This window comes from Gallus gallus, chromosome 2 (genome assembly GCF_016699485.2).
Source record: "Gallus gallus isolate bGalGal1 chromosome 2, bGalGal1.mat.broiler.GRCg7b, whole genome shotgun sequence".
Lineage (NCBI taxonomy): Eukaryota > Metazoa > Chordata > Aves > Galliformes > Phasianidae > Gallus > Gallus gallus.
This window is the reverse complement of record NC_052533.1, coordinates 143,879,218-143,902,603: the sequence shown is the minus strand read 5'-3', so window position 1 is coordinate 143,902,603 and position 23,386 is coordinate 143,879,218. Positions and strand designations below refer to the sequence as shown.

General features: G+C 40.8%; 1 long non-coding RNA gene across 1 annotated transcript; it reads right to left on the bottom strand.

Moving 5' to 3' along the window:
* Positions 1 to 18,340: 18,340 nt before the first annotated feature.
* On the bottom strand, positions 18,341 to 21,426 carry LOC121110140. Its single transcript, XR_005857772.1, has 3 exons — positions 21,319 to 21,426; positions 19,523 to 19,584; positions 18,341 to 18,903 (listed from the first exon to the last, which is right to left on the bottom strand). It is a non-coding gene; the product is annotated as an uncharacterized LOC121110140 (long non-coding RNA).
* Positions 21,427 to 23,386: the final 1,960 nt, after the last annotated feature.

The following is a 23,386-nucleotide window of genomic DNA, read 5'->3' as shown; positions in this document are numbered from 1 at the left end:
GTGTAGTACAGACACTGTAGCTTGCATGATCCCCTAGCTTTCTGCAGCTTCATCTTCTATGCTTGATCTCAGTACTTCTATTTCCCTGGTTTGCAAAGTATCACAGCTACAGCTTTCATCATCAAACCACCGGTGACATTGATGTTGTAGAGTTCAAAGCTTTATCCAGCTTGAGTGTCTCTGTAAGAAAATGTCAGCCAACAGTAGGAAGGATATTGTCACATTCATTGAAACAGGAGGCTTCTCTATTGCATTTTCATGTTTTTTTTTTTTTTAACTGTTACTTGTTTATTTATTACTATCATTTTGTAAAACGATATTGTCATCCATGAGTAGGAGGGATGCAGATCTCCAAACATGCACTGTTGTTAGTATAAGGAAAAGCCATTTGGAGGAAGACCCCATTGTGTTGGTGGGAGGGTTGTTGGCCCTGAAGGTTTTTGGAAGACAGGACATGTGTAGTGTGGGGATATGGTTTCATGAGTGTGGTGGTGGCCAGTTGATGGTTGGACTTGATGACCTTGGAGGCCTTTTCCAACCTTAATGATTCTATGATGCTATGATTCTATCCCGATGCTTTGCACCAGTTCTACGTAGCAGTGCCCTAATACAGTACAGAGTGCAGATTTGGTCCAGGGCAAGGAGATGCAAAACTCTTTTGGGGAAGCAATGTTTAGCATGGCAAAGCAGAACCAAATTTGTTAGATGACAAAGATCCTGCAAGTATAAAGCAGAAGAAGAATAATATGAGAGAGGGGAAGATAGATGAAGAATGACTGAGGTGGATCTGAGGTAAAACTGTGCCCTGTTGTGTCTAGGGAGCCTTGCACAGAGCAAGAACCCCATTCTTTGGGACAACGTGGGTCCTATAGAATCATAGAACATCCAGAGTTGGAAGGGACTCATAAGGCTCACAGAGTCCAACTCCTAGACATCCCTGTGTGTAGGCACCTGAGATACCCCCTGAGTTTAGCTCAGTGAGTTCCTTGACTAAGGCCAGACACTGGCTTAGATTTGAGCACACTGTAATATTTTCCTACACCCTTTTCCAAATCTGGCCAACCTTGAATAACCTTTCCCAAGCAGCTCTTTCAAGTCTTTTCTTTAGCAATCTGAAAAGAAGACAAGTGTTTCTAGTTCTAGGCTGATGCTGTCCAGACACATAATGAAAACAACGTGCTTTGTTTCTGCTCCTCTGGTTGTGGCACACAAAATGCATTGAAACAGGTCTTAAAAAAGCTGCACTGAGGAGGAGAGGAACAAAATGAGTTTTTTACCTCAAGTGGCTTCTGAAATGAATTTATCTTCCTTTACTTTGGACACTACTCCCATGGTATTAACAGACTATATACTCCACTGCCTTAAGACATGGCAATGATCTATTCTGGTTTTGAGACCCATTTTTTCCAGATTTTCCACCACCATATGAATCTCTGGAGAGATAGTTTCCTCACCTCCTGCAAGTCTCACTTCCATTTGCTAGTGTTGCAGCAATACAAAACAGCAGTCTTCACACTAGCTGTTGGGTAAGGTTTATCCAATGACTAGATAAGAACAGGATTAAATCCCAAAATAAGGGGTTTCATTTTTGAGGCAAGCAGATTTTATTCCTTCAAGGAATCATGGAATCATTAAAGTTGGAAAAGACTTCTAAGATTATCTAGTTAAATTAATTTTCTTTTTTCATTTTTCTTCTTTCTTCTCTCTCTCTCTTTAAAAAACAAACAAACAAACAAACAACAAAAAAAAAAAAAAAAAAAAAAAAAAACCACAGCCAAACTGGAGATTAAGTAGTGTTTTGAGGACAAAAAGCAGTGCCATTTCCAAAAATATGCTATAGGCAGTTTCTGGAGATGGGTGACGCCAAGTCTGTATCTGAAGAGGGATTTAGAGGATATACTTAACCCTCTGCAGGTTTCATAATGAAGTTTGGGATAGCTGTATTATTCATGAGTAGCTCTTATATTCCTGTTTTGTTTATGCCACAGGTTCTTACAGAAATATTATGAGTTAGAGAGTTATAAAACACTATATGGTCTGCACATTGCGCTATAAATCCAGGTTGCCTTAGTTACCGTCTGGCTAACTGCACAGGTGAGGAGAGGGAGAGAATTAGAGGAAAAGGGAGATAGTAGTACTAACACATTTTTAAAAGCTGAAAAGATCCTTTGAATTGCAATGTTGTGATACTATAGAAATCTTTCAAGATCCAAATAATGCAAGAGGACTATGAAAACAAAGGTTCAGAATGACAGCTCTTTGACAGGACAGTTAGCAACTTAAATCCATATGGTTAAATCATCTTTGGGCTTTGCTGGCGGTCAAATATTCTAAGACAAGCTTCTCTGATTTAATGTAAATGAAGGCATAGGCAGAAAAGAGAGAGTCTTCTGAATATCTTAAACATGGTATAGATACTTGAATGAAGCAGTCTGGGAGGGTGGTACTGGTACTCTTGTGAAGTTTTGTGACACAGTTGTGAGTCACATAATAGCTGATGTTTTTCTTAGAACAAGTCCCAGCTGCCAAAATCAACTGTAAAGATTTGATATTCTCAGCCTTCATTTGAAAAGACAAAGAAAGAGAAGACGAAATCAAATAATTCAAGTGTATGCTGTCATGAAGGAAAGTTTGCATGAATGGAAGTCCCCTGTGGGCAGATAGGCCAGCATTTCATAAAAGCTGTTATTTTAGGCTAAGCTTGTAATCTTCTCAAATGAAGATTTCTTTCTCATTTCTTTGTGGGAAGAGCAGTACCACTAGCAGGTTAGATTCCTTTGGCTCCTATTGTTTTCTATATGTGCTGCCCTGTGCATCCATGGTAAATTGAATTGGCTTTTTTTTTCTTTCTTTTTTTCTTTCTTTTTTTTTTTTTTTTGGTGAGGCAAAATGCACCTAAACTTGAAAAATTTGGAAGCAAGAAACAGAGATGTTATTCCATGTCTGTTCACACAAACTGGCACAGTAGTTGTGGCTCATTATGCTCTTGGATTGGCTTTTTGATTAACAGCTTCTATATGGTTGTATAGGCTGTGAGATGTATATTGAATTCCATGGGAGTCTTAGCCTACAGGGAAACGGAATATGGATGTTCACTGTCACTTTTCTTGAGGTGATTCCCTTGTGATAATTGATATTCATAATGATAGCTCTTAACTGTGTCCTTACAGAAATACTTTGTCTAAATTGGAATGCGGAAAATAGCTAGAAATCATAGTACATTTCCTTAATTCTAGCCTGACTTCCTACTGAAACACAAGGTTGTGTGGATATGTGGACATTCTGTCTCCTTGTCTTTTAGCATCTCCTAAACCCCTTTAAATTTGAGATCTCAGAAATAGGAATTTTCTACATATTTAGGATAAAGGATGTTAGTAACGCTTTTTCTAAAAGAAAGAGCGTGGGTATGGTAGCACCTACTAAATGTAAAAGAATTCTTGCAGGACTACAAATTTAGGACATGGGACTAAGGCCAATTTGCTTCCTATTCAAGGATCCACAAACCCAAGGACTCAAGGAGCTTCTGAATAAGGTACAAAAAGGTAGGATCCCAGAAACAAACACATATATTAGGAATCACTGGAAAAAAATGCTGATTTTTTTTGAGGGGGGAGGGGGGAAGGAGTGAGCTGGGATATTTCAAAAGAACTGGACTCGATGATCCTCATGGGTCTCTTCCAACTTGGGATATTCTGTGATTCCATGATTCCATGAATCTATGAAAAGAACTGTATCATGATAATGTTCAAGGACTGTACTATTTCGTGTCAAATGTATGAATCATTCAGCTACTTAGTTGAGGTTCTAGCTGATGTTTTGCATATCACTGAGGTTTGGATAATTTTTTGACTCTTCACCCTACCAACATTCTGCAAAATTTCTTGATTCATCCTGGAGGTTTAACCCCAGCAGGCAGCTTCCCTGTGTTCGGGGAAAAGAATCAGAAGAGCACAAATGAGAAAACTCATGAGTTGAGATAAAGACAGCTTCATAGGTAAAACAAAAGCTATGCGTGCATACAAAACAAAATATGGAATTTATTTACTGCTTCCTATTGGTAGGTTTAGCTATCTCCAGGAAAGCAGGGCTTCATCACACGTAACTTGGGAAGACAAATGCCATAGCTCCAAATACCCCTCGTCCTTCTTTCTCTCAGATTTATTGATAAGCAAGACATTGTACAATATGGTATACCCTTTCGGTTGCTTGGGGACAGATGTCCTGGCTGTGTCACCTTCCATCTTCTTGTGCACCTAGCTATTGGTGGGGCAGTGTGAGAAATGTGAAAGGCTTTGACACTGTGTAAGCACTGTTCAGCAGTAGCTAAAATACCAGTGTATTATCAGCAGTGTTTTGGTCACAAATCCAAAATGTAGCACCTTAGAACTAATGAAAATTAACACAATCCCAGCCAAAAACAGTACACTCAAATACATATATTATGATTAAAAAAAAAAAAAAAAAAAAAGCCCCACGTCTCCATGGAGATGTGCTAAGTTGATGTGTTCCTTGGAAGGAAGCAGGATCCTCCCTTTAGGTGAAGGTGAGAGTTGGACTCAGGTAGGCGCTTGCTCTTCCAGCAGTAACTCAGTATGGCTGGTGGTAGTTACTTGGAAAGCCAGAAATAGCTTTCCCATAATACGATGATCTTCTGTCATGAGATCTGCTTCTTGGAATAAGAAGACCAAAACAGCTCTCTTGGCAACAGTGTGGGATGAGGGCAGAATTTTCAAGGTTCATTCACCATCAGAGGGCTTGAACTTCAGTTCTTATTCTTTTTACCCTTCTCCATCATGAATGCGATTGCATCTTTCTAACTGTTGGGAAGTTGAAGATATTATAACATAAAAGTTGCTTTCAAAGTTTAACTATTGGAATTATTTATTCTCACTGATCACTGAACTAGGTGACTAACCACTAACCAAACATTAGATTGCAATACAGAGCTGAATACCAAATAGTCCCCAGTACTTATTCCACAGCCCTCAGTTTCCTTTACTGGCTTAAAGCCTGAAATATACTGGACAGATATATATATTTTTTTCTAGCAGTGTTAAATATAGATATGTAATTTTTATGGTCTTTAAAAGCAGCTCAGGCAAAGCACTACCCATCTGCACAACTAATGCACCTAATACCTCCATGTCTTGAAATTGCCTTGCTTCCTTTAAGGGCTCATTGTTTCAGCAACTGAAGCTTACTGAAACAATAAATATGGCAACACTGTCATTTCTAATGGGGTGAGGAGCTCAGAACTGGTTAGTGTTAATTTACTCATTGAGATGGTTTGAATCTTGACAAAAATATAGTGTTTTGCTGTTGCTGTTTCATTTTGCTGGCTGAGCATTTCTTTAAATGCTTACTGCCTATGCTCAGCAATATAAAAGTAAGATTGCTTTTTATTGCCATTCTTTTCCAACACAAGATTGTGTCTGGGTCTCTTATAGACTTAGCTAAACTTGGCAATCTGAGAACATATTCTGTAACCTGCCCTCAGGCTATATGTATTGCAGTAGACCTCTGTTGCACAGAATCACAGTCACAGAATCACAGAACCACAGGAGTTGGAAGGGACCTCTGCAGATCAAGTCCAGCCCTCCTGATAAAGCAGGCTCCCTACAGATTGCATGGGTAGGCAGCCAGATGGGTGTTGAATATCTCTAGAGAAGGGTGCAGGAGGAGATGGAATCACCCTTAGGAACATGGGATGGCAGAGGACTGGCACAGAGGACCCCCTGTGCAGGTTCTGAGGATGATGCTGTGGTAGGTGAGCTGTGTTTTCCCTTGTCACTCATTTGATAGGATTAAGCCAACAAGCTGCAGAAACCTGGAACAGTGGTACAAGTCAGGGGATTATCTTTGCTGTTTCTGCAGACTGTGCTTCTGCCTCAACTTTGTTCACAGCTCATCCCAGCCCAGATTCTTTCCCTGTGGCTATACATTTCTCAGGCTCCTCATTGCATTTCCAGTCACAGACAGGTTCTTCTGCTCCTCTTGGTTGCTTGTGGATCAGCCTTCTTACTTTCACTCCCATAACTTTCCCTATCATTCAAAAGAAGCAATCAGAGGAAAAAGTTATCTTTTGGATGGAGCATCTTACTAGATGAGAACTTAGAAGGACCAAGAGGCTCTATGCAAGCAATCCAAGTGACATTGCAGCTCGTCAGGCACAAGGAAAGAACAGAGGACACTGCTGATAAGTGAGGCATGGAGGTGAGCATGAAGGTGCGAGAGAATTACAGAGATGTTAAGGTTGGAAAATACCACTAAAATCACTTAGTCCAACCCCAACCCATTATCACCATGCCCACTAAACCATGTCCCTGCATGTCAATCCTCATAAAAACTGGAAGAATTTCTTCCCTAGACTGGTTATAAATTAGTATAAATATGTTTATATCCTTTGCCTCATTTCTTCAAAAGCAAGAAGATATTTTCTGAGGTTCCTGCTTTTTCCACAGTCAAAGCACACATTTAAGAGAAAATATTTAAGCCTTCCAAACTTGAGCTTGCTGTTTGTAAATCACATACAGGACATGATAAGTGACTTTCTGTAGATTTCAATGGAAGTCGAGGACAAAGAAGGAAAGCTGAGGAAGGAACACAAGGGATAAAGAGGAGAGATCAGTCAAAATGTGTCAGATCAGTGAACGCATGCAGCCCTTCCTTGATGGCTCAGTTGTACTTGTTTTCCTCCAGCACAAAAAAAAAAAAAAAAAAAAAAAGTACAGTCTGTGTCTCTCAGAAGATGCTGAGAGGGAGAAAGGAAGGGAGTCTTAGAGGGTAGCTGAAAATTGAAGGGAAAATTCCACTCATATTTCGTTTCTTTGCTTGGAACGTGAAAGTCAAGGTTCAATCTTCATTTATAGGGCGATGATTAAAGCCTTGGGGAACTTCCAAGGGATTTCTGCATACAGAGATTGATAAGGGTGTCTTGAAGCACTTGCAACAGGAGACAAGCGGGGTAGGTGCATAATCCTCTATGATTTTTTTCTTCGGTTCTTTTGTACATCACACTGAGTTCCTATCTCACACCTTAATATGCCTTTGTAAGCCTTATATAATCCCGTATTCACCAAATTCATTTGCTTGGTTGTAAAGCAGGCAGTTATTTGCAGCAATACCCTAAGAGAACAGTTGATGCTTTCACGCAGCATTTGTCCAGAATAATTTCCTTTCTATAAACTGTTTTATTCTCCCAGTAATAACAACATCCCTTTAAGAAAAGCAGAGAAGTAGGGCATTGCATATACTGAACATTCCCCATATTTGTACTGTACTGGAGCCAGCATGATAAAAGTTTACTCTCACTTACCCAACATAACCCCAACCTGGTGTTCACCCGTCTGCCACTGAAGTCTTCTACTATGACACTGTCCCATCATGCCACATCTCTCTCTCCCTTCTCTCAAAAAACTAGCAATTCAGCATCAAGCTGCTCCCTACTCTTGCTACATCTGGCTCTGGAAATGATGTAGGTACATCTTTTCCCCCTAGCTTCATTATTTGAAATAGCTAGACTTTTCTTGAAAGTTTTCATATGTATATATATATATATATTCCCAATTTTGATTTTTAGATGCTACTGCTGAGTACTGTGAAATAACTCATGTGAACAATGCACTACAGGTCAATAGATATTGCCTTTGCCTTGATTCTTATCTTCTACTGCATCAGTGGTGAAGAATGTGGCTTGCAATGAATGAGAAACTTAGTTTACGATTGCTTGAAAGATCAAAGAGTTTTTCTTTAATTAATCCATTTCGTATTGATAACTATCAAGATGACTAAATAGAGAGAAGTCAACTTTATAAGAGTATTGTGCTTGAGTATTTGTCTGAATCTCTTTATGGTACTGCCTGAGATTCAGAAATTTCAACAAAAACAAAATTCATTAATAACAGGAATAGGTGCTGTTCACTCTCATGCTCTATGAAATGTGTAGAGGCCTCTAGCAGTAAGCCTCATTGCTGGAACTGCACATCATTTTTTTATTTCTTTTACTCACCTTTTTTCCTCAGTGCTTCTGGTGAGGCATTTGAGCAGGCTGCCCTGGGAGGTGTTGGAGTCACTGCCCCAGGTGTTCAAGAAAAGGGTAGATGTGTCACTGAGGAACATGGTTTAGTGGGCATGGCGGTAACAAGTTGATGGTTTGACTAGATGATCACAGTGGTATTCTTCAACTGTTCTGATTCTATGATTCTATGATTCTTCCCCATCAATGAAACGTCTGTGATGTTTCTTTGAGGTGGTAGGCAGAAAACCTCTTAATCCATAGTTTATTTCCACATGCTTTTATCCACTTGTGGTTATGAGTAAGCCCAACTTGCAGAAGTGATGCAATGACAAAAGAGGTGTGAAATGATGAGAAGGGCATGTGTTGAGGGCATGGAGGGTCAAGGGAATCCCTGCTGAATGCTGGTCTGCAACTCAAATGCAGATGTGATGGGCAGGACCAGAAGCTACTTTGCAAGAAGTTGGGATAAAAGTCTTTTTAGGGAGGAAAAAGATAATTGCACATTTCCAGGGAAGACAGAAGGTTGAATGACATGAAGTCTGAGGAGATGAGAGTGCAGGTTATTTGTGAGGAAGAAAGTGTGACTGAATGGTTTCAAGTTATTATGAAAAAAATGTGGGAGATTTTGTTCTGAAGAAAGCTTGAAGGGAAGGATGATGAATGGTGTAACCTGCACAGAAGCCTCTCCTGACTCACTCTGTTACCCTAGAGAGCCTCTTGCAGTGCTCTTTTCAACCTTAAATAAGGGTTTTCAGATGTGCCTCTTGACTTCTCCACCCACTGTACTTGTTAATCATGATCTGCTGGCCTGAACAAGAAAAAACATAAAGTGTCTAAATATCCCCACTGCCCAAAACCTACATGAGCATTTGCTAAGTTCATGTTATGATCAGAGATTTAAGACTTACTTCAGTTGTCTAAACATGTTCATTGAGTGTCATTTGAGATATGTCAGTTTAACCTATCAGGTCTTCTCATGCCAATCTAGAAGGACATAAATCCTTTCTAAATCCTATATCGTATCTGTCAGCCTTTCATGAGTGTACTCAGTATCCTAGGATATTTCAAGGGGCTCTACACATCTACTTTAAGGAAAATGATTTGCTTGCTTAGTCAAAAAGAGCAATTCAGTTCATTCTAAAATAGACACTGACTAGTTAGTTAAATTGCACTTTAGAGTACATTCTCTATACAAACTAGTTTGAACTGGATTGTAATGAGATCTTGGGCCACAGACACAACTTTCTCATGTGGGGTTTGATCCCACCTGAACTGTCAGATGAGAAGTCATGCAAAATAAGGATCCTACTGCTGGTACTTTCCAGTATTGTACCATTACTTTGGATTTAGATTTCCACTGGAGTGCCTTTCCCAAAGCTGCATTAAACCAACAGCCAGCAACCAACAGCATTCTCTGTTCCTGTGTTGAAGTCATTCTTCCCACTCTTCCTCTACAGGAAATTCTTCACTTGAATGTTCATTAAAAAAAACTATGGAGGCAACAACTTTAAATGGTAGCCTTTATGAATGTGGAGATTTGTCTTTTCACTCTAGGTCAGGTTAAGTGTACCCATAGAGAATAATTTCTGTCTCTTCACCTTCTCATCAAAATAGCATCTTTTAGGAAAGCATGTTTGCCAGACATGCAAATATTTCAGCTCTCAACTAAGTATCTTCCTTTGTCTCAACTTCTTTTTCTTTTTCTTTCTCTTGTTCTTGTTCTTTTTCTTTTTTCATTTTTTATTTTAAAGCACAAGCATGAAAACTGCATGCAGCACTGCAGTAGCAGCTTTTCCAATATCCTATGTATGATGTGATAATTTTTCTACTGCTATTTGTGTTCTTCTACTTGTACATCTTGTCTGAGTGAAAAAAGGGAGACACTGATTACACCAATGTAATCTCTCAACAAAGTTCTTAGTGGATGTTCCTTACAAGGAAAGAAAAACATTTTGTTTTCTTCTTTTGGTTTCTCCTGCAATATGTCCAGAAATATTGCTCTAAACAGTATCAGCAATATAAATCTAATCCTGCTTAGAAACACTTGCTTAAGAGATAAGAACCACAGAACAAAATATACAAAGCCTTGATGCTGGATCTGCAACAACTGCTTCACAACAAACGATAGGTAAGATTTCTGTTTCCTCGTTTCCCCTCTTGGGAATTCATAACTTTTGCAATATGACAAATAAAAATATTTTTAATAACTGCAAAATGAATTTGGTGTGTGATTCTTAAAACAAAGCCACTTCAAGACCAAGTAGAGTACCTGCACTCCTTTCCTATGAGTGCACTCTTTTCATATGAGTGTAAAGGACCAGCAGTACTAACTTAATACATTCATACCCAGTCCCTTTTTTTACACACCATTTACTTTTCTTATTATGAAGCATTGTCAGACAAATAGATCTCTGTGCTTTATGGTTCATTAACACCTTTTCCAAAACACCCACAGGATTACCAAGTGCTGAGGCAGAGTCACTATTTGCACAAACACACATACACACACATGCTACTTAGATTGAATTATTATTCATGAATTAGTCCTAATTAGGCTGTTCATCAGTCTGAGAGATTATGCGCCCCAGCTATAAGTAGCATTAAATTACATCTTAAAATTCATTACCATAGCCTGTTTTTCATGTATGTTTTTCCACGTAGATTCAAAATAACATCCTCTTAGTGCTAAAACTGTTGGTAAGATTTTGATTTTGACATTGCCCAGCTTGTTGTTAACTCCACACTCCTGGCTTTTTCCTTTGGAAACAGTTATGGAATAAGATCTTACCCAGGAAAACTACCTGATGGAGAAAAGCAGAGAGACATAGAATGGCTTGAGCTGGGAGGGACCTCAAAGATCATCTAGTTCCAACCCTCTGCCTCAGGAGCAGTTGCCAACCACTAAATCAGGCACTAGATCACGTTGCGCATGGTTCCATCCAACCTGGCCTTGAACACCTCCTGGGATGGGGCATTAACAGGTTCTCTGACCTGTCTTGCAGTCCCAGAGGTTTTCTACACTTTTCCCCACTCAGATCTCCTCCACAATAGGCAGAACGCTGCAATTCCAGCAGCCTTTGTGATAAAAAGCTTTCTTTGAAGGAGAAAGCTTTGCTGTATGTTGTGCTAAAACACTTAGATCCTGAAGAAGACAGGGATTAATCTGGGTTTAGCGTTTCCTATTTCCTAGCATGGGTGCACTCAGCTTCCATGTATGGCTTTGATAGATCCTTTTCAGAGAAATCTAAATCTCCTTCTTCCCTGCAGGAGCACTGAGCACTTACCCCAGGTGCAAGGCTTCTGCTATAAAGCCACACAACCAAATCAGGATTTGCTGTCCTGAGCCTTGCAGCAGCTGACTGAAGCCTTGGGAGAGGGGGTCACTGAGCATGACAGGGGGAATAAATTCTTCTTCCTTTGCTCTGTCTCATGTAATTTATTGCCACTTCTTCACTTCACAGTGCAGCTGTTGGAGAGCAGTCCAGTCTCCTGTGCTTAGAAATGGAGCTTTGGCACTGGCACGTGCAGATGCAGCTGGATCTCTCCCACCTTTTTCACTAGAAGGCATGTGCTTGTGATGTATTCAGCTGGGCAGTCAGCTTGCCCGGCTCTTCATGTTCCCTAACAACCTGCACCATCAAAAGCTTTTTTTATCAGCTTGTGACAGGGCAAAGATACAGGAAAGAAAGCTCAGGAAAAAAAAAAAATCACAAGCAGCCAAGAAGAAAAGACAAAATAAATCCTCCCACTGAGGAAGAGAGCTCAGAGCTCATTTATTTCGACTTCCAACTTACGCTGAGATTTTCCAATTTGCTGACAATGAAAAGTACATCGAATCTTGGCTGAGGTACAAGATCTCAAACTTTTTTTTTTTTTTTAATATAAGCAGAATTTACATTTACGTCTGCACAGGAGACTTATAAAGGAGGCCAGATGAAGCCTGCCCTTTCCAGGATGGGGAATTTGCACAATGCATTGCTCTCACTGTAATGAATTTCTGAGAAAGAGAGCTGTTTCCTTTGAGTTTCAGCTGTGTTGTGGTACTGCAAACCATCACAAATAATTTCCTCGTTGGAAGAATTGTAAGTGAGGAAAGAGGCATTACTGGGTTATTTAGCTCATTGCTACCCTTCTTTCCCTTGTGACTTCAGCATGAGTGATCTTTCTTGGTGATGTCCACTGGGGAGTTAGGCTTAATCTCTAGAGATCCCTTCCAACCCCTATGATACCATGTTTCTATGACCTTATCTAACTGTGATTTTAAAGTGGCCTGCCAACCTACTACCTCACTTCAAATTAGGTTTCCAGATAAAAAGAGGATAAAAAATCTGTTAATCTTGTTTTTTCTCCATTTGAGAACTACTTTGGTAACTTGATATGCATCTGACTCAACTGAACCCCAGCAGCAGAGCAGAAACCAGTGGTAATCCAAATTCACGGTGGCTCTGGGGAGCAAGCTAAGCTGTTGTAGTTTATCCTCACTGCTTAGCTCAGTTGGTCCTGGTTTACATGCACAAAAGAAGGATTTGCTGTGCAGCTGCTGCCATCCTTCTTTCATTGTCATACCCATGAGGCTGGTGTCATGAGTGTAGGGGAAGGCAGTAGGCTCATTTGCAAGCTAGGAAGCAAACTTGTAGCTATTCATGTTTGCTCTAGGCTCCTGAGGCTTTTGTTGAACTGCTTCTTACTAAGAATGTAAAAGATCTGGGACTCTGATCTACCTTCTTGATAAGCAACTTCCAGAGTTTATGTATACCCACAGTTTGGAGAGATGAGACCGAACCTTTCTAATGCTCCACAGGCATGTCATGAAGTATCCCAAGTTATGACTCACCTGTAAGATCCATGTAATGCAAAATAACTGTAATTATAAAATTTTCCTGGAATTTGTTTGGCTGACATTATATAATTATAATTGAATTTTAAGCTAAAATGGATTTATAATGTTCCTTAAAGTGATATAGCAACTTACTATTAGTTTAAGACTTTTCCTTTAATGTGTAATGGACATCCATACTCAGGTGCTCTTAGGTACACAGCAAGAGCAACGTTGTTATTTAAGCACTGAGATGTCACAGTGGATGCAGTACCATTCACTGCATTGAGAGGGATAGAAGAACGTGTTTTTCAACAACTTCAACTCTGTCCTTTTAATATGGATGTGAAAACCCTGTGATAGTGATGCACAGAAATTAGCTGGCTATGTTTGGTGGTTCAGCTTCCAGGGTCCTGAGTTAACAAGCAGCATCAGCCAACACGACTACGAAAAATGCAGAGCCAGATTTTAAAATCTTAAGATTTTAAGAGCAGAATGAAGTTCCTTCCTTGGTAACTGGGTGACTATGACATCTCCTGCTCCACTCATGGGAGAGGGGTCGGGAGTGTAGGGGTTTACCTTGGAAGTTGGCTGGTAAAGCAACTTCTGAAGAGAGTCATTTAGATTTCATGCAAAATGTTTAGGATCACAAATGTTTTTCAAAAATGTGACTGACATATCACTGAGGATTTCTAAGGGCAGTGTTGCTGAATACTACATCTTAGTTCCTCAAAAGGGCCTGAGTTTACTGACTCTGAGAAAGGTTATGAAGTCTTTGTGGTAGCTTCAAAGTGCACTTACATGGCAGTAGTCCCAATGAGAAAGTGTATTTAGTATTATTGTGACCCTCCAAGTACAGGAATAGGTTCTGCTAACACAGTTTCTTTGCCTCACTGCTCACACTTTCAAGATCAGTGGACCACATCCTTATACTGCCAGTTCATCTAGATAGATTTTCCCTCCAGTACCCCAGAAAAGTATTTGTGATGGCAAACATTTCTCCTGAAAATCCTGGAAAACATGCAGAATATATTCTTTTTCTTGCTCAGCTCTCTACTTTAGCTGGTTACATAAGAGTAGGAAAAGTCTTTGAGAGACTGAGTTGTTACTCTCTTGAGCAGCAGAAGCTGGAGGCAAGTGGATAACTTATAATCAGAAGTTTTAGTCATGTCAATTTGTTCCTTGCTAGCTATCAGGAGATAACTGCTTGGGATCATGCCCTCCTATACACCTGTTTTGGTCCTAGCAGAAAAAGAGGCATCTCCTAGTTTCTTGAATAAAGGCATTTAAGACCACTTCAGAGTGTCTAAAGATCTTGCCTGAAAATGCCTTTCCTGTAGGCCCTGTGTCTTACCCAAGCAGCTGCCTCAAATACCATAAGCATTTCAAATGTTACTTCCCACCTGTTTTTGGGAAACTGAATTGATCCCAAGGATTCTATAATTCTATGACTCAAAATGGCAAAGAAGAGTATATCTCCTACTCAGTCTTTCCTTAAAGCTCATGCTTTGACCTTGATATTTTAGTATGGAATGCACAAAAGAGAAATAATAGCTTAACTTTTTTAAAAATTCAAATTAACAGAGGAGTTTTACTAAATACATAGCAATTTCAGTAGAATGAAAGAATTGTTCTGATTTGGAAGAGAACCTTAAAGGTCACCTAGTCCAACTCCCCTGCAACGAACCTACAGCTAGATCAGCTTGCTCAGAACCCCATCCAACCTGGCCTCGAATGTCTCCAGGGATGGGGTATCCACCACCTCACTGGGTAACCTGTTTCAGTGCCTCACCAACCTTACTGCAAAAAGTTTTTTTTCCTTATACTCAATTAAGTAATCAGTGGAAGTACCTGCATGACACTGACTCACGTCTGATCCAAGAGGATCTGATCAGGGTTGAATACTCCGTGGAAAGGAGACTGTGTCTTTGGCATAGGAGTGCCCATAAATGACAATGTTTATCTATTGATCAAGATGTTGAAGTCCCCTAAAGGAATGAGCAGACAATCTACTTTAAACCAAGATAAATGGAAAATGCGAACAAGTTATATAATTGGACCATTATAGTGCAGAACAGCTTGAGACATGGAAACGGTAAAGAAAACCTACCACAGGAAACCTGTTTTAGCAGGGGAGGTTGGTCCCTCCCAACTCCCAAGGTTCTGTAAAAAGGGAAGAATTTGTGTATTCAGTAAACATATACATGTGTTACTCTGGGACATGGTTAAGTGGCGGTAGGTGGACGGTTGGACTAGATGATCTTAGAGGTCTTTTCCAACCGTAATGATTCTATGATTCCATGAAATGAAAATCACAAATGGGATTCTCACAGGAAGCCACTGACAGGAAATAAACGTTAGTGAAGGAGAAAACAAGGTAGAAGAGCAAGGAGTCTGGGAAATTTCTCTGAGAGTGAGAAAAAAGTATAAATAAAAGGAAATTAATATACAATAGAATAGGATAGGAATGAACATGAGGCAGATATGGGCAGGGAGAAAGCCACTGACAAAGAATTAGTGAACATGAAGACAAGTTTTTTGTGTCAAGAAACCTAAGGGCTCCCAGTGGTTCAGTCATGGTTTACCTTTAGGTGAACAGTTCGCTTTCTCTGCCCATCTAGTTCCTCTTCTGTGCTTGATCTATCAGCCCTTAGGTGTAAGGCTGGTAGATGATCTTAATGATCTTTCTAACTAAATGATCCTATGATTTTTCCATGATTGCTATCCCAGAAAAAGCAGTGAAGACATCATAAAACCACAAGACAAGGAGCAGAAACTCTGGCAGAAGAAGTGGTGGGACCTAAGTCTGGAGGAGTTAAAAAATGACTGAATTTGACAACAGACTTCTCTTCCATCTCTACTTTTACACCTTCCTAAGTCCTTCATGCTGTCTGTTGTATCTCGAGAGTGCTCTGGTTGCCTGGATCATATGGTTTTAGAAAACTCCTGATGCAAACTAATAATAAACAAATGAAAGAGGTTATTGAAAACATTACAGGCCATAATTTTAATAAATGTTGGCTCCTGCCACTGTGTTCTCCAGTATTTATAGTCTTATATACTGCCAACAGATCCAAGTGTTTTGTCTTTTTGACAAACATTTCATGCAATCGTAAATTAACTCATTTTTCAACAAAATCTGACATCAGCAGTTAAGCTGTCAGTACATACAAGTACTGGGTTTGGCAAATCTTCATCTCATAATGAAAACAAAGAGCTTTAAATGAGTCCCAGACAGTGAGCTAAGTGCACGCGGGCTGAGCTTGCTGTTGCAGGTCACACTGGCCACAGATCTGACAGGCAAGATTTCTGCAGCTCACACATCAGCCAGAGTAGCTCTCACAGTGCTGTCCTCATTAATAAACCCACACAGGTGTGGAAGAACAACTCCTAAGCTTTCAGCAAGACCGGGGGAGTTAATGGCTCTTTGTAAGAGTAAAGAGCTAGCTTGTGTTGAGCTCCATGTGTTGCTAATTTAGATTGTTAAGAGGAGTTCTGCAGCAGGTATGCAGTTATTTATTTATTTATTTATTTATTTATTTATTTGCTTTTTATGCAGTGCTAAGAAAACAGACTATAACATTTTAGAGGATTAATTTATCCACTTGATTCTGGGATTTACTCGCTTCCCGGCTGAGCAGGGTACTTTGGGTAGCTAGATCTGATACCTCCCTTTTGAGGGAAGGAGACAGAGCTGCTGTGAATTGTACAAAAGCTCAGGAAGAGATTTTTGTACAGCTATAATCCATATAAAGCTCTAATTCTGAGCAAAGGTTTTAAAAAAAACCAACAACACATTGGATTATTTTCATCACTTTTTCCATTTCTCAGTGTTCTTACAAAGAGTTCACCCACTGCCTCAGAGGGAACATTCTGCATGCAGAAACTTGCCTGAGCAGAGCACTGCTAAGGTACCCCTCAAAAAGGGGAAGCACTGCATCATTCCAGCACCCTAGAACACAAGGTGGAAAAATGCAGAAGGCAAGAGTGATGAAGGGTAACCTGGCTGCTGCCAGCAGAATTGTACTTGAGGTGGAGCTAGAGAGATTTGAGCATCTATAGACCCCACAGGAATCCTTCCAGAAGTCTTGATGTTAACAGGTGATACCCAAGCTCAGACTTGAAGGTGTGATATTAAAGGTGAGAAGCAATTTAATTGCCAGTACAGATGTACATTTCCTGTAAGAAATGGCTGATGTTAGCCTTTTAGGTTGGATATTAGGAAAATTTTCTTCTCAGAAAGAGTGGTAAGGCAATGGAGCAGGCTGCCCAGAGAGGTGAAAGACTCCCTGTCCTTGGAGGTTTTCAAAGGTAGATGTTGCACAGAGGGACATGGTTTCGCATGCATGATGGTGATGGGCTGATAGCTGGACTAGATGATCTTAGATGTCTTTTCCAAACTTAATGGTTTTATGATTAACATCACAGACTAATGTACAGAGTCAAGCTCTTGTTGCCAGTCCATGAGGCTGGTCATGTGCCAGATGTAGGATCTGTGATAATGCTCATGGGATTCTTGGGAGGCCAGGTTTGCCAGGCTGGATGTGGTATGGCACCTGCACAGCTACATAGCCTCTCATGGAAACAGAATTACTCCAAGCTAACTGAGAGAAGGACAGATCAAATTCTGTTTAGTGGTGCATCCTGAAAGTGACTGACTATTTCACTGGCAAACCTAGTCACATCACAGGAGATAGGCAGATCATAGAATCATAGAATGGTTTGGGTTAGAAGGACCCTTTAAGATCATCTAGTTCCAACCCCTATGCTATAGTCAGGGACACCACCCACTAGACCACATTGCTTAGGGCCTCATCCAACCTGGTCTTGAATACTTCCAAGGAGGGGGCATCCACAACCTCACTGGGTGACCTGTTCCAGTGTCTCACCACCATTGCAGTAAAGAATTTCTTCCTAATATCTAGTCTAAATCTACCCTCTTCCAGTTTAAAGCCATTTCCCCTTATGCTGGCTCTACATGCCCTAATAAAAAGGGCTCCCTAGCTTTCCTGTAGGCCCCCTTCAGATACTGAAAGCCACTATATGTTCCCCCCACAGCCTTCTCTTCTCCAGGCTAAAAAGACCCAGCTCTCTCAGCCTGTCCTTGTAGGAGAGGTGCTCCAGCCCTCTGATCATCTTCATGGCCCTCCTCTGGATCTGCTCCAACAACTCCATGTCCCTCTTGTGCTGGGGGCTCCAGATCTGGATGTAGTACTCCAGGTGGGGTCTCATGAGAGCAGAATACAGGTGCAGAATCACCTCCCTCGACCTGCTGGTCACGCCTCTCTTGATGCTACCCAGGATATGGTTGGCCTTCTGGGCTGTAAGCACACGTTGCTGGCTCATGCTGAGTGTTTTATCATCCTGCACTCCCACATCTTCCTCCTCAGGACTGCTCTCAAACCATTCTCCACCCAATCTATATCTGTGCTTGGGATTGCTCTGATCCAGATGCAGGACCTTGCACTTGGCCTTGTTGAACTTCATGAGGTAGGCACGAGCCCACCTCTCAAGCCTGTCCCAGGTCCCCCTGGATGGCATTCCTTCCCTCTAATGTGTCAGCTGTACCACTCACGATGGTGACAAGAATTTGCTTATCATTCACTTAGTACCCACTGCATAAATATAAGGATAGTCTAAGAAGTTTTGGCACCTCCCACTCAGTATCCCTTGAATCATGAATCTTCCAATAGATCCCTGTCATATCTCTGAATGTCCAGGACATCTTAGAGCAATTCACAGTGGAGTCAACTAAATATATCTGTGGATGTGTCCTGTATTTTCTAGCTTATTCATTTTGTCATGGTTTGTGGTAGCAGAGGACATTTAATTAAAAATTTCTGCCATTCAGTTTATGTGGAGTTAACTATCAAACTGAAAAAAAAAGAAAAGGTGATTATGTTTTAATAAGCAGCAGACTTCAGATTTGCTGGTGACAATAAAAGCATTACCATGCTCCTGCCTTGCTTTTTTGTTCAGTGCTCCTGCTTCAGTGAATGTCTAATCTCGTTCATCATATCTTTTCAACATTTTGGCTTTCCTCCCAGGCAGGGTACGTTTGATTTTTTTTCTGAAAAGAAATAGAATATAATGGAAACTATTTTAGTTTAGTTGGGGGGAAATATACAAGGAGATAAATAGTACCTGAATCAATAAAGGGTGAGACCACAGGTATTACTTTTATAAGATTTAAATACCACTTGTTTCTCCTTTCCTCTGAAGTGAAAAAATTGAGATCCTTTAATCATTTGAGTTTGGTTATAGATATGTGTTTGGATAAGGCCTTTTTTTGTTTATCTGTCTCTTGTGTGTTGTGTTCCTCTTGTATTCACTTGTTTAATACCAGGCCTTTAACAGATCTTTTCCCTCAACATGTTTGTGGAAGTTTGTGTGGAGTTCTTTATGCAGTATAATGCTTTACATGTCACTGACATCTCACTTACACACCTGTCAATGGAAAACCTTTTCTTTTTCCTTTTCCCTTTCCCTTTGCCTCCCCCCACCCCCAACACCTCTTTTTTTTTTTTTTTTTTTTTTTCTCTCTCTCTCCTGAGGAAAAAAAAGAAAGCAAGATGGAAAGCAGCATAGGAGTATAGGTGCTAATTCCCTCCCTCCAGCAGCACTGGGCTAGAAGCAGATTTGGCAGTCCTTCGCAGCTTTGGCTTCAAAAGTTTTGAATCTTCACTGACTTCCAATTGTAAGAAATCTTCATACCACCTCACTTGCACTCTGGGCTTTTGTTGTTGACCCCCTAAGAGGAAGACAAGAAATAAGCACAGGAAAGAAGTATCAAAGAACAATGTCTTGTTATTATATGAACATGAGAAAAGTCATAGAATCATTGAATCATTAATGTCAAAAAGACCATGAAGATCATCCAGTCCAACAATCAACCCATCACCAACATACCAACTAAACCATGTTCCTCATAATGTTTCAATGCAATGCAATCAAAGCAGCTGGAAGCGGTGACTGGGCCAGGTCAGATTCAACCATGCTGCAAGATCAGTCAGCAGATGAACAGCTGGAACTGCACCACAGGTAGAGGTAAGGATATTTTCTAAGGCAGTAGTTTCCCATTCCCAGCTGATAAATCTGAGTCCAATTGTATAATAACCCTTTCCTACATTTTGATGTATCTGACCACAGTGCCAGTCACGTTTCCCTGATTCTCTGTTAATGGTAAACATGGGGAAGCCTACTTACTGCACTAGCCAGTGTTCTGTGAGACTTGGGAATCCTTGCAAATCCAACTTCATAACTCTGTCAGCGCAAGCGGTTGCTTTGGAAGATATATTCAAATGCATCCCAAACGCAACTTTTCTTCTGTTGGGCTTATGTGTCTTGTCTAAATCTGGATTGTTCTGCAAATTCATCACTTCAACAAGCGGTTAAAACTTGGACTACTCTAGGTTGTTGTAGTCCTTATGCATAAAAGAGTGTGCCATTAGAAATCGAGCATAAAGGATTTGAAAAATCAATAGAAAGACTGGTTGATTAAATTACTGGTAACACCAAAGTGAACATGCAAACACTGGACTGCACTGCGTTACTTGGTTCAACGAGTTCAATTCCTTCCAATTATAAATAAGTGTGTAATGACTGTGTAGTATAGGAAGATCCACAGAACATCTATTCCACCTGCCTTCACAAGTCAACAAACCAGCCTGTAATCAGACTTACACTCACAGACCAAATGCCACTGCTATAAAATGCCATGCAGAGAATAACAAAGGATCTGCTAAGAAATCCTCCAATGCTCATAGAAAGCAGAAAGCACACCATGCTACAGATGAAGGCAAAAAAATCCAGCCCCAGCTGTCTCCATCACTCTGGTGATGCCCATCTCAAAGGATGTGAGTGTCAGTAGGACTCACCAGTGAAGAGACAACTTGTTACTTATGCCTCTCTGTAACAATCTCCAGTGATTCAGAGGAAGGCAAAATTTTCCTCTAAAGCACTGCAGGAGACATACCTAAGAAGAAAATACTTCACCATCATCCTTCTAGACAACTAGCAGAAAACCTAAAGACTGGCAATGGTATTATATTCATGGACTTAGGCTTCCTCATCAAACCAATGGCATCATCTGAAACCACTGCCTGTTTCAAAAGAAGTTGAAAAAAATGAAAGCATCTAAAAAGAAATGAGAGAATGGAGGTTGGGGGAGGCTACATTTGAGATACATGTTCAGATCATTTTCAGAGTTCCTATACTATGGCTATAATATGAACAGATGCTCTGTTGAAAAATTGCTTCCCCCAGAATACATAATGCCTGGAAATACAACCTATGTTTCTGATTTGTGCCAAGCAGCAGCAGAAATGCAGATTCAATAGGTGACTGTCAAAGAATGGTCATTTTGAGTGAACAACAGCACACCAGGCATTGGGCTGTTACTTTCAGTACGTTCAGATGTCATCCACACAGCACAGTTTGCCAGTCTTCCACACAGACTATCTTTTAGAGAGAGAAGGAAATATACTTCAACAAAATAGTTCCAATCTGATATTCAGAGATGGAGCAGCAGTTAGAAGTGGAGGGTCGTGATCACCCTCCTTAGCAAAATGGTCTTTAAAGCAGAAGATTCACTATGTGCAAAATTCCATATCTTTATTGAGAAATAGCCACAGCATTCTATGATGTCATCACTGGCTGGGTAGATGGGGGAAGAGCAGTGAATGTTGTGTTCCTTGACTTCAGCAAAGTATTTGACACCATCTCCCACAACATCCTTCTTATGGAATTTAGAAAATGTGGGATAGATGAGTGGATGGTGAGTTAGATTGAGAACTGGCTGACTGACAGGGCTCAGAGAGTGGTCATCAATGGCAGAGTCTGGTTGGAGGCCTGTAACTAGCGGAGTTCCTAAGGGTCAGTGCTAAGGTCTGGTCTTGTTCAACATCTTCATCAACAACTTTCATCAGCAAGTTTGCTGATGATACAAAGCTGGGAGGAGTGGTTGACACACCTGAACGCTGTTCTACCATTCAACATGACCTGGAAAGAGTGGAGAGTTGGTTCTAGACTGGAGAGTTCCTCCAGCAGGGAGGAACCTGATGAGGTTTCACAAAAGCAAGTGTAGAGTCTTGCACTTGGGGAACAATAGCTACATTCATCTATACAGGTTAGAGGATGACCTGCTGTAGATAAAATCTGCAGAGAAAGACCCGGGGGTTCTGGTGAACAACAGGTTGGCCATGAGACAGCAACAAGCCCTTGTGACCAAGAAAGCCAATGGTATACTTGGTTGCATTAAAAACAGCATGACCAACACGTTGAGAGAAGTTCTCCTTTCCTCCCCCTTCACTCTGCCCTAGTGAGGCCACATATGGAATACTGTCCAGTTTTGGGGTTCCAGGTTCAAAAAAGACAGGGCTCTCCTAGAAGGAGTCCAGTGGAGGGCCACAAAGTGATAAAGGGCCTGAAGAATCTCCTATATGAAGAAAGGCTGAATAACCTGGATCTGTTCAGCCTGGGGAAAAGAAGAGTGAGGGGGGATCTGATTAACGTTTATAAATATCTGAAGGCTGATGGGAGGCAAATGGGTGAGGCCAGGCTGTTATCAGTGGTCCGTAGTGGTAGTACAAGGAGTAATGGCCTATAAATTGAACATAGGAATTGAGCATAGGAACATAGGAATTTCTGTACTAACATGGAAGAACGTCTTTACCGTAAGGGTAATGAAGCACTGGAACAGATTGCCCAGAGAGGATGTGGAGTCTGTTTCTGTGGAGATATTTGAGACCTGTGTGGATGCGTATCTCTGTGACCTATTGTAGTGTATCTCCTTTAGCAAAGGAACTGGACTCGATCTCTTGAGGTCCCTTCCAACCCCTGCAATTCTGTGATTCTGTGAATGTATACAAGTCTATGAGGCTGGATGAAACACATCCCAGTGCTCTGAAGGAACTGGCTGATGTGGTTGCCAGGATGCTCTCCATCATATCTGAAAAATTATAGCTCTCAGGTTAAGTCCCCAGTGACTGGAAAAAGGAAAACATCTCTTGCACATTCTAAAACGGAAGAAAGGAAGACCTGGGAAACTACAGGACAGTGAGCCTGATGTCTCTGCCTGGGAAGATCATGGAGCAGATCTTCCTGGAAGAGATGTTAAGGCGGAAGAAATATTGAGAAAGTGACCGGAGACAGCCAGTTACAGCATTGGTGGGCAAAGAGATGGCAACTGATGTCATTTATCTGGACTTATGCAAGGTCTTTGACAGGTTTCTGCATCATGTCTCTAAATAGGAAAGAGAATGGATTTGAAGGCTGGAGGCTATTAGGTGGATAAAGAATTGGTTGGATGGTCATAGCCAGAGGGTTGTTGTCAATGGCTCTATGCCCAGGTGGAAGCTGGTCAAGAGTGATGTACCTCAGGGTTCTGTCTTGGGACTGGTGCTCTTTAACATCTTTATCAATGACAAAGACAGTGGGACTGAGTGTACTCTCAGTGTGTTTGCTGATGACACCAAGCTGAGTGTTCCAGTTGACACAATATAAGGGAGAGACACCATCTAGAAGGGCCTGGACAGGCTTAAAAATTGGGCACC